Source organism: Malaclemys terrapin, chromosome 12 (genome assembly GCF_027887155.1).
Source record: "Malaclemys terrapin pileata isolate rMalTer1 chromosome 12, rMalTer1.hap1, whole genome shotgun sequence".
Taxonomy (NCBI): domain Eukaryota; kingdom Metazoa; phylum Chordata; order Testudines; family Emydidae; genus Malaclemys; species Malaclemys terrapin.
The window spans coordinates 3,703,238-3,719,841 of record NC_071516.1 but is presented as its reverse complement, the minus strand read 5'-3'; the positions used below and the strand labels follow the sequence as shown (position 1 = coordinate 3,719,841).

The following is a 16,604-nucleotide window of genomic DNA, read 5'->3' as shown; positions in this document are numbered from 1 at the left end:
CTTGGCAACAAGGGCACACTGTTGACTTATATCCAGCTTCTCGTCCACTGCAATCCCCAGGTCCTTTTCTGCAGAACTGCTGCTTAGCCAGTTGGTCCCCAGCCTGTTGCGGTGCATGGGATTCTTCCGTCCTAAGTGCAGGCCTCTGCACTTGTCCTTGTTGAACCTCATCAGATTTCTTTTGGCCCAATTCTGCAATTTGTCTAGGTCACTCTGGACCCTATCCCTACCCTCCAGCATATCTACCTCTCCCCCTCACTTAGAGTTAGGGTGACCAGACAGCAAATGTGAAAAATCGGGACGGGGGGAGGGGGGTGTAATAGGAGCCTATATAAGAAAAAGATGCAAAAATCGGGACTCTCCCTATAAAATCGGGACATCTGGTCACCCTACTTAGTCATCCCTGAACTTGCTGAGGGTGCAATCCATCCCATCATCCAGATCATTAATGAAGATGTTGAACAAAACCGGCCCCAGGACCAACCCTTGGGGCACTCCGCTTGATACCAGATGCCAACTAGACATCGAGCTGTTGATCACTACTCGTTGAGCCCGACGATCTAGCTTTCTATCCACTTTATAGTCCATTCATCCAATCCATACTTCTTTAACTTGCTGGCAAGAATATTGTGGGAGACCGTATCAAAAGCTTTGCTAAAGTCAAGGTATGTCACATTTTAAGGAAAACTTGCCTTAAAGTGATAGAGCTCCTTCAGTCTATTTTGTTTAACAAAGACCGAAGATTAAGGGCTGGCTTAATCACAGTCCATAAGCACCTACATAGGGCACCAATATTTAACAGTGGGCTCTTCGCTCTAGTAAACAAAGGTTTGAACAAGATCCAAGGGCTGGAAGTGGAAGCGAGACAAATTCAGACTGGAAAAAAGGTGCAACATTTGAACAGTGAGGGTAACTAACCACTGGATCAACTCACCACGGGTTGTGATGGGTTCTCTAGCACTGGCCATTGTTCGATCAAGATTGGATTTGCTCTAGGGCAACAGGAATTAGTTCAGGGAGGGTCTAATGCAGGTGGTCAGACTGAGCTCTTCTGGCCTCGGAATCTATGGATCAAACCTCCCAGGTTCTGGACCCCAGGGACCATTTGTAACAAGCTGGCAGTGGCAGGGGTCCTGGATTCCATTCCCCGTCAGCCAGCCCAGGCATTGTACCTGCCCGGTGCTTCAGTTCAGGGCGTGGGGGAGCTCTGGCTAGGCAGGGGTGTATTCAGCTCTGTGGGGGGCAGTGCCTATGCAGGGACTGTGTGGGTGCAAAAAGAAGAACAGGAGTACTTGTGGCACCTTAGAGACTAACAAATTTATTAGAGCATAAGCTTTCGTGGACTACAGCCCACTTCTTCGGATGTGTGGGTGCAGCAAGTTGGGTGTTTTCTGCCCCCTCAGGGCCAGGTTATTTTTGATGGAAAGGCAAGGAGGGCAGCGGTAAAGAGGAGGGGGAGGGGAAGAAGCTGCCTGGAGCAATGGGTTGGATGCAGGAGGGAAGGAGGAACAGGAGGGCTGTGCAGGAAGGAGACTGGGTGCTGCTGGCTCTGACTTGGCCTCACCCTAGGCAGGAAAGGAGATGGGGGTAGTCAGCCTGGAGTGAAGTGGGCTGGTTGGTGCTGGAGACAGGTGGAGGGTGGCTGTGTATGCAGAGGGTGGTGCTGACTGTGTCTCTTCCTGGGGCATGGAGGGGGGCCTGTGCATGCAGGGGATGGGGCTGGCTCTGCCCTCCGGGCTGGAGGGAAGCTGCTGGGTGGGTGGGTTTGCTGTGGTATGCAGGGGGCTGTGCTGGGGGGGCTGGCTGTGCATGGAGGGGGCAGTGCTGGTTCTGCCCTCAGGCTGGAGGGAGGCAGGGGGTGGTGGCTATGCATGCAGGGGGCGGTACTGGGGGGGGATGGCTGTGTATGCAGGGGTGCTGGAGGGGGGGTGGCTGTGTATTCAGGGCTTGTGGCTTGGGGGCGTGGCTATTCATTCAGGGGGCAGTGCTGGGGGGCGAGGCTGTGCATGCAGGGGTACTGGAGGGGGGGTGGCTCTGCATGGAGGGGGCGGTGCAGGGGGGCGAGGCTGTGCATGCAGGGGTGCTGGAGGGGGGGTGGCTCTGCATGGAGGGGGCAGTGCAGGGGGGCGTGGCTGTGCATGGAGGGGCAGTTCTGGGGGGGCTGTGCATGCACAGGGCGGTATATGGGGGGGGGTGTATGCAAGCGGCATGGCTGTGCATGCATGGGGCGGGGCTGGCTCTGCCGCCCCCCCCCCGGGGCTGGAGGGGGCCGGCCGGGCTCCCACGGGGCCGCGGTGATGTAATTTCCGCGAGGCGCTGCCATAGGTTTGAATGCAGCGAGGGCCCAGAAACGAAACCGATCGCGGCGCAGCCCGGCTTATAGGGCGCCGGCCGGAGTCAGCCCCCGCTCAGCCAGTCGCAGCCCGCGGGCCAGGACGCGGCCGGAGCCGGAGCGCAGCCGGGCAGAAGGACACAAAGTTTCCTTCCCTCCATGCGGCCGCCGGGGTAAGAAGCGGGGCGGCCCCAGGCGGGGCGCGCCGGGCACGGCTCGGGGACCCCGGGCAGGGGAGTTTGCAAAGTCCCAGCTGGGGGGGGAGCCGAGCCTCTCTCGTTTTCCCCCCGTCCCTCCAGGCGCCCCCTGCCCGGGCCAGCCTGGTTGGGTCCCCGCTGCCCCCCGCGGAATTCCCACCCGGGACCGGCTGACCCGCGTGGGCGTTCCCCGAGTGGGGGGGTGTTGGGGGCACGGGGAAGCGGCGCCCTTGTTTCTGTCCGACACCTCCTTCCCCAGCCCGTGGGGTCCCTTCTCCGGAGCGACGTGGGATGGGGAAGCGAGAAGTGACCGCGGGCGTTCATTGGAGCCCGGGCGGGGCTGTCCCCAGAGCCGGGCCAGCTGCGGGAACTTGGAGGAAGTTTGTGATCTGTTTCCCCCGCGGGCTGGTGCCGGAGGGGTCCTGAGTTAGATGCAGCCCTGAAACCTTCCCGTGTGGCTTTAGGGAGAGAGGTCGGAGCGAGCGGGAGTGGGGGAGGTTGTTTGTTTTGGTCAGCAGAGAAGCCTGGACTCGGGGCAGGCGCCTGTCTGTGATATTGTCCAAGCTAAGTTCGTGCGCCAGGCAGCGTGCTGAGGGGAGGCGATGGTCGGCTTTGTCTAGGGTGGGCTGGGGTTGGATACTGCTGTAGGCAGGTGGGTACAAACCCTAGTGTAGGCTGTCTGCACTGGTATGAAAAGTAACTAGCGCTGGTGTCTGTACTAGGAATTTGCACCAATAGGATATGGTGCAATAAAACCCCAGTGTAGGAGTCTCTTAGAGATGTGTGACACTTTCTGTCTCAATTGGATACCTGTAGTTTTGGGGTCCTGTCAGATCCAACTGACTTATTACAGTTAATATCTGGGTTTATTTTTCAGCCACCTCTTTTAAGTTCTTAGAAACAAAAGAGAAGTAATTTTTTTGTTTGTTTTTGTGGTGGCCTCACAAACTACACAGACGCTCTGCCCGGAAGTGAAAACCCTGACTGCTTGTATCAGGATTTCATGGGGAGCAGGTGTCTAGATGAGACTGTGGAGTTCCAGAAATGCACCTGTCAGTGGGGTGTGTGGTAGAGGTGAGGTTTGCACCCAAAGATGGAGTGAGCTGCTACTACCAAAATCAATGGTGGCACAAAGAGAAGGGGCTGTGTTCTGTGGGTATACCAGCTTTGCCTGAGTGCAGAGATGGGGAGGGCACATCTGGTATTATGACCCATGTAACTCACCCCTGATTAAGGGGGGTTAACGGCTCTCTTTGGAGTAACACATTAGAGAATCAGTGGTAAATAATTAATCAAGGCAAAGCCTAACTATAAAGACACAAGGCCAAATTCTTTTCTCAGTCTCTTTGGAATTATGGTTAAAGCCCTGTGCGGATAAATTTGTATCCGCATCCGATCTGCGAAAATGTCCTGTGGATACCTGCATCCACGGATGCAGGTATCTGCGGATATAAAGTGGATATCTGTGGATTTGCAGGGCTGTTATCATAGTTGGTTTGTCAGAGTGTGCTGAAGAGCAGAATTGGGTCCCTTAAATACAACTAATATGTTTCTCTACACGCGTGTGGGAGGCGGTGCCTTAAATTCAGGGATCTCTGTTTCCTAGGAAGTTATTTATTATTCATATTAACTTAGCACCTAGAGGCCTGAATCAGAATGGAGACTCGTGCTAGGTGCTGTACAGACATAATGTATACAGCCCTGATCCCAAGAGTGTGCTGGTTTTGGAGTTGTTTTTTAAAGCAGCGGATGAGGTAGAGGTGAGCAAGCTGAATATTGCACATTGGACTCTATGAGCTGCACGGGAAAAGGGCTGGAGCAGTGGCAAAGGGAGCAGTTCAGTGGAGTAGGGCTTCATGCAAGGAGGAAATATAACCTATGAGAAATAAGTCCAACTGTTAATCCTAATGAGGCAGGCACGCTCTACACGTATGTGCTGGACTTTGGTAAGGGGTGTAATAAACCAGCCTCCTCTATGTCGGGATCTGTGACTTGCATCTAAACCTGAGATCAACAGTGAACCTGCTTAGAAATATAGGGCCATGCTTTCTAGTGTTCTCCCACAAAAGGGCGAGTGCACTTCTAGAGGCATTTGAAAACTCTCTGCAATGTTGCTTGCAACGCTTGGGTGCCGATGGGTTAGTGAATGTTCTTGGTGGTTGGGTTCTGATAGCACCCCTCACTGCTTAGAACAGTCCGGATTGATGATAACCTAAACAATGGCTTGGCGAAAATATGTCCCAATGATGATAGCATATGACCGCTCTTTACGGTGCCCAGTGCCCTGGATCTCTTTGCAGCTGGGAGAGTTCCCTTCACAGCCCACAGGGCCAGAAATGTCTTTTCAAAACAAAAGCTAATCTCTTAGGCCAAAATGTTCATGCTTGGGTGTTTAACGTTAGACCTTCCCCCAACTCTGTAGTGAGGGGCGGGTGGGGGGGAGGAGTGTAACAAGGCTGGTTCTGGTGGGACCCAACTCAGAGTGCCAATTCAGGACAAATTGCAGCCCTAGGCAAACCAAACCAGCCAAACAGAGAAGACTTCGGTCTCACCTCACTGGCTAACTACAAGTCACACAAGCAATTCTCTTAGACACTCCAGTTTCCCAATACCACTCGTTATGGGGAGGAATGGTTATGAAAACCAATACCCCAGTAAAAGGTTCTCCCGATCCCAAAGGGCCAGGTCCCAGACCCAGGTCGATATACAAGTCAGATCTTACCCACAAATCATGTTGCCAATCCTTTAGAATCGAAAGGTTTATTCATAAAAGGAAAAAGATAGAGATGAGAGCTAGAATTGGTGAAATGGAATCAATTCCATACAGTAATGGCAAAGTTCTTGGTTCAGGCTTGTAGCAGTGATGGAATAAACTGCAGGTTCAAATCAAGTCTCTGGAACATCCACAGCTAGGATGGTTCATCAGTCCTTTGTGTAGAGCTTCCGTTTGTAGCAAAGTCCCTCCAGAGGTAAGAAGCAGGATTGAAGACCAGATGGAGGCGCTGCAGCAGCCTTTTATAGTCTCTTGTCATGAAGCCTCTTTCTTTGTCTCAAAGACCAGCATTCGGGCACGTGGCAAGAAAAAACCTTAGAGTTCTGTCCATAGGCATGTTCCTGCATACTTTGCTGAGTCACAAGGTGTATCTGCCTTCTCTCAATGGGTCAGTTGTATAACTGGTAGTCCTTAATGGGCCATCAAGCAGGCTAGGCAGAGCTGACACCAACTTGTCTGGGGTGTTACCCAGAAGCATAGCATAAGTTTGAAATACAGACAATAAATAAATAAATGGAGATATCCTATCTCCTAGAACTGGAAGGGACCTTGAAAGGTCATGGAGTCCAGCCCCCTGCCTTCACTAGCAGGACCAAGTACTGATTTTGCCCCAGATCCCTAAGAGGCCCTTCAAGGATTGAACTCACAACCTTGGGTTTAGCAGGCCAATGCTCAAACCACCGAGCTATCCCTCCCAGTATAGAGCCAATACTTATAACTTTAAATACAAAAATGATGTGTGCATACAGATAGCATAATCATAACCAGCAAACCATAACCTTGTCTTAGACACCTTACTTGACCCCTTTATACCAGATTTCGTGCCACTACAGGACCTTGGTTGCAACAATGAACTATACGGTCCCAGAGAAGAATATGCATCCGAAGAAGTGGGCTGTAGTCCACGAAAGCTTATGCTCTAATAAATTTGTTAGTCTCTAAGGTGCCACAAGTACTCCTGTTCTTTATACGGTCCCAGATTACGTCAATAACATCACAAGGAGGTCTAACTTTTATAGCTTTGCAAAGGAGGCCAGTACCGTTATCTCTATGGGGAAACTGAGGCTCAGGAAAGTGAAGGTCACCCAGCAGGCCAGTGGCATAGCTGGGACTAGAACCCAAATCCCTCAAGTCCCAGTCTAGGGTCTTACCCACGAGACCAGACAGACTTTGAGGCAGTAGGTGCTGAAAACTTCAGTCTCCGTGAGCTCCATGCAGTGGGGAGTTCAGCGCCCCTAGAAGAAATCTGGTCATTGTTATTTAAGGGCCTGTCTTTAGATCATTTTAAAGGCCCTGAAGGAAATAAAAGATAAATTTTGGTAGCAGAGTGAACCTGAACCATGCATCCAGCCAGACATGCTGGAGAACATCGGGTCTGATTCGGCAAAGCACTTGAACATCTCCTTAATTCACCCTGACTTCAATGGAACTTAAACGCACGTTTCAGGTTTGAACGTGGACCTAGGTGCTTCGCTGAACTGTGGTCACTGTGAGCACACAGTATCCAAAGTCCAGGGACCTGTACGTTCTCCCTGTAACTGCTACTGGTTTTTGTTGTCGAAGAGACCAAACTTTAGTTTTAAAATTAATGAACACGTCCAGCCCTTCTGACTGGGGCAGAGCTGTCAGGATGGAAGCTGACCTGGTATGGCCCTAATGCCTCAGTCAAACAATAGCAAATTCAGAGATGTGAACTATTATCCAAGCACCCAGTTCAGCTCAACGCCAACCACCCCGATTAGCCCCTTTTGGAAATGCTAATTGTTGTGGGGGGAAAAAAAAAGTTAGATGTAAGAACTGATTTATAGAATCTCAGGGTTGGAAGGGACCTCAGGAGGTCATCTAGTCTAACCCCCTGCTCAAAGCAGGACCAATCCCCAGACAGATTTTTGCCCCAATCCCTAAATGGCCCCCTCAAGGATTGAACTCCCAACCCTGGGTTTAGCAGGCCAATCCTCAAACTTGTTGTGAAGTGGGGCAGTTGAACTCAATTGGTACTGAAGCATTCTCAGTGCCACTATCTTTATGCCCAAAAGCTCCCCTCCCCTGCACTGTGTAGGAGTCCTGTGTTCTCCCAAGAAGGACTTCCACAGGTTCGCTCTGGAATGGTCCCCCTGCAGCCAGGGGCGCGCCCTGGTAAGTCTGCAGCAAGGGCAACAGAAATTGGAGACCGCTTTAGCAAGTCTGCAGCTTTTGGCATTGTGTAGTCTGCATTAACAAGGAGCCCACTACTCGCTGCAGAATTCCAGAGGCATGGAGTGCATTCTGCCCTTTCTGGCCCTGTGTTGTACTTAAAGTACTGCACAGGATCTTTTCAGGGGGAATAAGGCAAAACGCCACATTTATTAGTAATACATGTATTCATTAACACTGTATCATATGCATATAATATATTACACTTACACACACACACACACACACACAAACACACTCCGTCTTGTTGTTACCAATTAGTTGCTCCCCTTAACTTCACTGGCCAGGTGAGTTAGATGGGGGAGAGGGTGGAGCCGGGCTTCTGCCAATCCAGATCGATGCTCCCATGTTGACAAGACGAGACCCGGGGTCCTCTGCAAGACACCTTACTTTTATAAAAACAACAAGGAGTCTGGTGGCACCTTAAAGACTAACAGATTTATATGGGCATAAGCTTTTGTGAGTAAAAACCTCACTTCTTCGGTGCATCCGAAGAAGTGAGGTTTTTACTCACGAAAGCTTATGCCCATATAAATCTGTTAGTCTTTAAGGTGCCACCAGACTCCTTGTTGTTTTTGTAGATACAGACTAACACGGCTACCCCCTGATACTTACTTTTATAGCAGCTTTCCTCTTATGCAAATCTATACCAGATTCAAACTCTGTGTTTGTGTCCATTGGTCCTTTGTGCTGCTTTCTTTTGAGTGTTGTCCCAATGCTGCAAAGAGGGTGTTTCCAAAAGAAGGTGCTTGCTTCTAACCCCCGAGGCCGTCGGTATGTCTGCTTGTCTTTAATGAGCCCACTTGACACGTTTTATTGTCCTTGGGTCTGGCTCCCAGCCCCTCTCCAACAGTTGAGGGTGTCTGGAGGTGCTGCCTTTCATGCCTTGCTCATCCACACCTCGTTCATTCAACAGGGCAATTGATTAAGAGTGGGGGGGGAGAGCTCTTGTTCTACTGCTAGCAAAAAGAAATTTTTCTTCTATCTTATTCTATCCTTAGGGGCTATAATATTATACCAAGGGCAATGCAAAGTTTCTAAATGAGGCTTTGATACAAAGTCCCATAAAAACAGAGGTCATACGTGGTAGACCCACCACAAGGTTATATGAAGAGGCACAATGTAAAGTCATATGAAAATTATCAGAGATTGATCTACACCTGCGCGTGGTACAGAATTGCCATGGCCTGAAATGCTCTGAAGACTCAGGCTGTGTCTACACTGGAAACGGTACAGCAGCGCAGCTGCACCACTACAGCACTGTCGTGTAGACACATGCCACAGCGACAGAAGGGGTTCTTCCATCCCTGTAAATCCACCACTCTGAGCGGTGGTAGCTGGGTTGACGGAAGAATTCTTCTGTCCACCCAGATGTGTCTATGCTGGGGCTTAATTACAGCACGCAGGTTTTCACAGCCCGGAGCGATATAGTTAGGCTGACCTAACTCTGTAGTGTAGCCCAGCCCTCATGCCTCAAGCTGCCCTCTGGCAGCAGGGGTGTGTGGGTGGGGCATAACAATCTGGAAAAACAAAAACAGTAACCGAAACCCATTTTTCACTGTAGCCCTTTGCAGCTGGGTAGCGAGGCTGCTGGGGCTAGATCTGGTGAGGCACTGATCACCTTCTGCAAGGTAGTGACCACCCTTCTCTCCCATCTAAGCTATGTCTACCGTGCAAAGACTATGCCAGCATAGTCCTTGGTGCAGACTCAGCCATGGTCCTAATCTGTGCTGCAAATGGAAGCTCTGTTGAAGAGGAGTTCCCTGACTGTTGTAACTGTGATGTATGTGGGCCATTGGCGTCTCGACAGGGCGAGCAAAGGGCTTTCTGTTCAGTGCAGTAAAATCAGCTGTATTCCATGAACCTAAGTATGATTGGTTAAAAGAATATAGTCTCCATGCACCATACAGTAAAAGAGGCTCTGTTAAAACAATGGAGCTACCTAATTGAAACCTTTTTCTCTACCAGTCATGGCTCTCTAAATGCTGGATGCCTTGAGATGAGCAGACCTGCCAGTGGGAATGTGTTGCCTCCTTTGACTTCTAGCAAACCGGTGACTCCTGTTGGGAGGAACGTTACTGACTCCGGAGTTACTAACCCGAACCCGAGAGTCCTGCCCCCTGATACAAAGAGAGGTTTCCTTTCGTGCCAGGTTACTGATCCTTCCTCCCAGGGCACGTGTCACATTGTCTGGAGTGGCTCACGAGCACGAGTGTCGCCTTCAGGGCAGACTGTCAGAAGACAGGGCAGACACCCCAAGCTGGCGGGGTGTTCTATAATTCGATTTCACCTGCCCAGTAACAACTGTGAGCTCCTGGATCACAGTAACTGTCTTTCCATGGAGTCACAGACGTCCCATTAGGCTCTCCTGTCTGTCTTGATGACCAGGCAAGCTGGGCTTAGTGATAAATGGTCACTTAGACCAAAAATTACAAAATAGTGACCAGTCACAAGAGACCAGTCACTTACCCCAGATCAGTTGGTGCCCTAGATCAGCGTTTCTCAAATGTGGCCACCAGGGGCTTTTCTTGCAGTCCCAGTCTCCTGGGTGGTAATTGGGGTGGGGGTAAAGGGGAGAGCAGTGGCCCCTCCCCCATGGCCGCAGGCAGGGGTTGGGCCCTGCACCCGCTGGAGCCAGCCAGTGAGAGTCCCTCTCCTTCCTGGGGGTAATGGGGCTCAGGCTTCTGGCTTCAGCCCTGAGGTAGTGGGCGGCAGGCTCTGGTCGCGTGCTGGCAGGTGCCGGACGCAGGGCTTTGGCTGCGCAGTGGTGGGCTCTGTCCCCTAACTGCAGGGCTCCATCTTCCAGCTGCAGGGCTCACTAGCCCACTCGTCGACTGGCCCCTGCTACCTCCCTCCCCACCTCCCCATCCAAGCCTTAATTTGTCCCACAGCTTGCCAGGGTTGAGTAAACCTGTTGTGAAAAGTGCTATTTGTATGTTTGTTAATATCACGTTTCACTGCCTCCCAGATAACTAACCTGTCTGCATCTGTGAAAAGTGATATTAATAAACGTACAAATAGCACTTTTCACAAACGCAGACTTACTAGCTAGCAAGTCTAAAAAGAAAATGCAACCAAAAAGGCAAAAGAAACAACAACAACAAAATACAAGAACATGCAAAGCGCCTTATTTGTGTTTCTATTCTGTTTAGATCCAGTAAAGAAATAGGGACAACTGTACGTTGTTTTTATTATTCAGTCTGTGGAAAAACCCCTACATACATAAATTACTGTGATTTGGACATGTATACAGTATGTGCATATTTATTTTTTCCTAAAGTTAATTAAGTATTTTAGCAGCCACCCGCAAGAGTTGATGGCCACACTCTGATGCCACCAAAAAAATTGTTGTGAGAATCCCTGCCCTAGATCTTACACCAAAGACACCACCTGTAGCCAATCCTGTAATAAACTGTCTAAAGGGTTATTAACTAGGAAAAGAAATGAGTTCTTTACAGGTGAAAGCAAGCGAACATCTACATACAAATGAGTTGCAATCCAGCTCCTAAGAGTGACTGAATTGTAGTGATCTCTCAATTTGACATGTCTTTTAGGGCAGACCCAGGGATAACCCTGAGCGATCTCTTGTTTCAGCAGTGGTTTTCAGCCTGTTATCCACAGATCCCTGGGGGTCTGCAGACTATTTCTTAAGATTTCCAAAGGGGTCCCCACCTCCATTTGAAATTTTGCAGGGGTCTGCACATGAAAAAAGGTTGAAAACCCCTGAGCTAGTCTCTCTGGCCCTGTGAGAGTTCAAACAGCAAAGAGATTAAAAATCATCATGTGAGCTATTTTTATTTTCCTCTTCCAGCATTCAAATGGCTGTGACGAGGCCTTCTGCACAAGTGGATGGGGCAATTAACAAAGCTTTTGTCTTATGATGGCCCACTTAATTTTTCAGAGCCTTCCTGAACAGGTGAGGGAATGAGTCCCGTGCCTGGGTTCACAAGTTCAGAGCAAACATTTTCAAAGTTATAAAGCGAAACTTACATATTTCCTTATTTGCAGAGTTGTTGTTGCTGTGTCAGTCCCAGGATAAGAGCGAGACAAGGCGGGTGAGGTAATATCTTGTCTCTCTCGTATTTTCTTATAGCGTGGAATTCAGACATCCCAAGTGAGATTAATGCATGCAGCAGCTTAAAGCATTTCATAGAGTCTAATCACTAAATAATTCTAACAATACAGTCACACCTGTCACAGGTGAGCTGGTTTGTTTTCCAGCTATGGGTTCGTCAGTTCTTAGCTCACACCTACGGCCTTGGGCAAGAGCTGGCACTTGGCTTACCAGCATCACAGCGTGACTCTGCAATTTGTTCAGTTAAATAATAATAGCAATAATATTACTTGGCACTTAACATCTTGATTGCCGCCACAAACAATAAATAACTTTCCTAACAACGTGCTAGGAAGGGAAGTGGTGCTATTCTCACTTTATGTGCAGGGAAATTGAGACATGGGGGTCCAATCCATCCTTGGCATAAGTCAATTGAAACGGTAGCATTCCATCTGGAAAGAATTTGGCCCATGGGAAGATTTGTGGCTTTAGCTTTTCCAGCCCGCTGTGGTAATTGTGTTGGGCCTGACTTCCAGAGCACCCAGGAAGCCAGGTTGGGTGCAAGTCGCTGTGTGCCCCATTGCTGCACGCATACCAGATTTGCAGGAGACAATTAAGTGTGCCAATATGAAAATCAGGCCCGAAAGCCATATATTGCCTGATCTATGTACAAGGAACTTGCTGGGTCAGTGGGAGCATTGCGTGTGGCCGCAGGGCAGCAGATGATCTCTGGTTATGTCATAAGGCTCGCGGGTAACCCCGGTGGATGCTGTCAGAGATGGCAGGCCGAGGACTCGATGAGGCTGGGAAGGTGCCTTGCTTGTGTGTAGGATTACTCTGGCCTAGGATCAAGCACTTTTTTTTCTTAGGAATGACCTTAGAGCTGATGCAGATGAGATATATCTTTAAAATGCAGCAGCAGGTTGACCAGCAAACTGATGGCTCAGGGAGCCTGGCTGTTGGGGAAAAGCTGTGAATTCCCAGGCCTTGTTTCTCTAACATTGGCTAATCAATAGGCAGAAGACCTTGAGCATCCTCCTATCACAGTGAGCTGCCTTGGGTTCAGGGACTCCAGATCTGTGTCACTGTTGCATTGTCTTTGCTTTGCTATTAGCATATCAGCAGGTTATCTGGTTATCCAGAGGCCCCAGAAGAGCCCAGACAAAGCCTTGCAGCTGCTCCTCTGAGGCAGGATAGTCTCTGGAGCTGCAGATACGTTTGTCCAACACAGATTTGGATTCTCTTGTTTATTTTTTTTTATTTTCCAGAATTTTTTTTTAGCCAGAAATGCTGGTCCCACATCAGTCAAGGATTGACCTAGGACCAAGTGAACTTTGCTGGGTCCCAAAGGAGCTTGACTTGCCGCTACATTGCAGCATTTAATCCCGAATTTCTAGCGTAGAGTTTTATCTGATGTTTAGACTTGAGTAAATTTTAGGTTTTCAACTACATGTCCACCCTAGATAGAAGTCCCTAGAGCTTGGAGCCAAGTGAAACAATGCAGAACTGCCTTGATCTTCTCTCCAAACGCACTTTGTCCTGATGGACTCCATTGCTGGGAGCTTTCTTGGTGAAATTTTAACAAAATTGGTAACAAAAATAAAAAGCGGCGGTGCAGTGGTGAGGGGAGGGGAATGTCCTCAATGAGATACTGACGAGCGGGGGGGAAAAAAGAGACTGCAGGCTGTTGGAGAGTTACTGTAAGGACCCACACATGGTGTTTGTATTTCAAGATGAACGTCCTTCCTGGTCAGGGGGGTTTTGTTCTCTGGTAACTGGAGAGATTGATGTTGTGCTGCTATACCATCCTGATCTCCCATCAGCTTGCTTCCTGGTCATGTGGCTCCATTTTCCTATCAGACCATTCCACACATACCCCAACCACGGAGCTCTGAACTCACTATGTTAATCCTCTCCTCCCACGTGGTCCAGCCCCACCGCTTCTGCATGCTCTCTGTGCACATGGTACTACATTGTGATGGATGGTCCATCACTGGCACTTTTAAATTAAGGTTGCATAGGCTGTGGCGCCAAGGGGGCCACCGGGGCCATGGCCCAGCCGCTTCTTGGTCCCAACTTGGAGCAGGAGATCCGGCGGTTCTGGGGCAGGATGGGGGTGGGGTGTCACAGAAGGACGGTGGCTGGAGCAGTGACAGGAGCTGCTGTGGGGTGAGTGCAGGGTGTACTCCAATTTCTGCCAGAGGCAGGACCTCTGAGACACACACACTCTCTCTCTCTCTCTCTCTCTCTCTAAATGGTTTCAAATGGGAATTATTGCAGGGAAGTCCAGAGGCCGGTGGTGTACAAGAGGCTCAGAATTGTCCCTTCTGGCTTTCTAATCGAACTCCCTGAAATCTCCAGTCCACATGGCACGTCGCCCATGAGCCTGTCCCAGTACTGTTGTTTAACACTTGTCGTGATCGCACCTGGCTAACCAGGTCAGTGCCTCCTAGGGGCCGGGCCCGGTGCACACAGTAAATGACAGCCCCGCCCCAAAGCATGCACATGCTCCTAATCCCTCCTTGGCTTTTCCCACGCTGAGCCGCTACTCTCCTGTGCCCCTGAGGAATTTCTCCTTGCTGCGCGTGGACGGGGAGCTTGGTTACACTCCCAGCGCCGTTACTTGTCCTGGCCTTGGGGAGCTCAGGAAACGGACTAGTCTAGTAGCTCGCTGTTACCGTTGGCAGACTAAGCAATCGTTCTAGCACTGCTAGAGCGAATTTCTGAGAAACCCGTGGAGGTCAGCCCGTCTGCTGCTTTAATCCCGGTATGAGTATGACTGCAGGGTAGGAAAGCAGCATCTGAAGGGGATTTCACCCAGCTGGGGAAGCCAGGAGTGCCTGGGCACTAATCTCCGCTCTAATCCCAAAACCTGTCCGCATTGGTGTCCCTGGAGCACAGGTGAGGAGGATCATATCTATTCACCTTACAGGGGTGGTGTGAGGGTTGATCAGTGACCGGACCACAGTGCGAAGGGTGCTGAGGATTAGAGCTATTCTGAATTATTATTTCTATCCCAGCAGCGTCCCCACCAAGCGCTCTCTGTGCTACATGCTGCGTATACAGCTGGGAAGAGACAGTCCCTGCCACAAAGAGCTTGCAGTGTATAGTATACTCCTCGTTTTCCAAAGCCCTATTATCCAAACCTCTGCCCTGTCCATTCTAGTGGGGGGCAAGAGAGGGATTCGGGTCATATGGAGGTTTGGATAAGAGAGCAGAGTCCCCGGGCTGGAGGTGGGGGGTCTCCCCCGCTGAATGGCTCCTCTGACAGTGCATGGAGCCCTCTGCAGCCCTGCTGTGATGGGAGGGCTCCTGCCCTCTCCGTTACCTGAACTCCTGATTATCTGAATAAAATCCATGTCCCCGCTGCTGTTCGGATAGTCGGGAGCATTCTGCATCTAGATGGGCAAAGGGTGGGAAAAGCGAAGTCTTGTTATCCCCATTGTGCTGATGGGTGGATAGACGTGGAGAAGTGAAATCATGTGCCCATGGTCACCCAGGAAGTCTGTGCCAGAGCAGGGATTGAACCAGATCTCCTCAACCCCAAGAGCATCCTTCTCCTGATCAGTATGGTCCGAGAAACGGCCTTTTGAGTGTTCCCTTGTGCTCCTTGCAACCCACCATCCACACCAGCTTGGAAAATAACGTCTCTTCTTTTACATCTGTGTTGCTGCAGTGTCCAGCGGCTCCTCCAGGAAACAAAGCCGAGTTGTGCGTGGTGCTGAACAGTCATATGATTATTTATTATGTAGCCTAATCGGCAAATGGGCGTTGATTCTACTTAACATGCGGTGGCCTGAGAGGCTGCTGCCTCCAGATCAAGTACAGGAGTGAAATTGTTATTAAATTGAGGAGCATGCGAGAAACAATCCAATCCATGTTCTCTGACTAGCAATGGTATACATTTTATATCTGCGAAACTGACAACATCGTGAACTCTGTAATATAGCAAAGGAGACGGAGCCAATACAGAATGTCCAGCACCTGCATTACTCACATCCTCCTGGTGAAGAACCCCAAACTAGGCCAGGTGATCTGTGCGTAGTCATCAGGCTAGTGCATTTCAGTGTATCCCACTGCCCACAGGAAGGGATACACCAATTCCTGCTCCACCCTGCTCGTATTCAACGTTGGTTTCAGCCTCTTTTCCTTAGACATACTTCCACATCACAATAATATTGGGGTTCCTAATTCCCATAGGTTAACTAACCCATGGCATCCTAATCACTAGCATTTATGTCTGTCGGTTGCTATGGTATTTCTGCAGTTAGTATATGTACGTTTTGGTTAAACTCCTCAGCCGTTAAAACTTTTCCTTAGAACGCACTGCAACAAGGGAAGTCCATCAATTAGTTCCTCCTTTTAACTGAAAGCTTTAGGCCTTGATTTAGTCGTGCTAAGCTAGCTGTCCTACAGGCCTGAGGCCTGTAAGTCCTTGCTTTACGGCCTTACTCCGTATTTACACTTCTCTGCGGTATCTAGGTGTGTTTTTCACAGTGCTTTGTTTTGCCATCACACCCTAGGAGTCCTGGTTGTGGCCCAGGACCCCTTGCGCTAGGCGCGGTACGACTGCAGATGAGAAAGACGGTCCCTGCTTCAAAGAGTTGACAATCGACATCTAAGGAGACAACAGATGGCTACAGGGATAAATATACAAACCCTGTACAGTAAGAGACAGGGTGCCATCCCTGCTAAATAAAGGCATGCAGCTTGTAGGTACAGCCTTCCAGTGTGAGATTTGATAGTTTAATTCTGTGTGTTGTCTGCAAAGGTTTTGAAACACACACACACACAGAGATGAGTCAGGGGTGATTTATTTCTAGACACAGCGTAGGTGACTGAATCTGAACGGAGAAATTCTAATGATGCACTGACTTTCTTCTGGGTAGTTTAGCAACTCCTTTCTGCTTCAGTAAGTGATCTCGCATCGGGCTGTGATTTCGCTGCATCTTAGAAGCTAAAGAGGATTGGGCCTGATGAGTGTGTGATAGGAAAACCTTGGAGTGCTGCAGGATATCTGGGGTTTCTGTAGGTCACCGCCTGCCTTCTGAGTCA

At 49.8% G+C, this 16,604-nt stretch overlaps 1 protein-coding gene across 1 annotated transcript in view; it reads left to right on the top strand.

Annotated features, from left to right (window-relative positions):
- The first annotated feature begins 2,350 nt into the window (after positions 1-2,350).
- HELZ2 (helicase with zinc finger 2) overlaps positions 2,351-16,604 on the top strand; it is a 46,581-nt gene continuing 32,327 nt past the window's right edge. The window contains exon 1 of the mRNA XM_054046269.1: positions 2,351-2,505. The gene's annotated coding sequence lies outside the window, so the exon portion shown is untranslated. The remainder of the gene's footprint in view (positions 2,506-16,604) is intronic.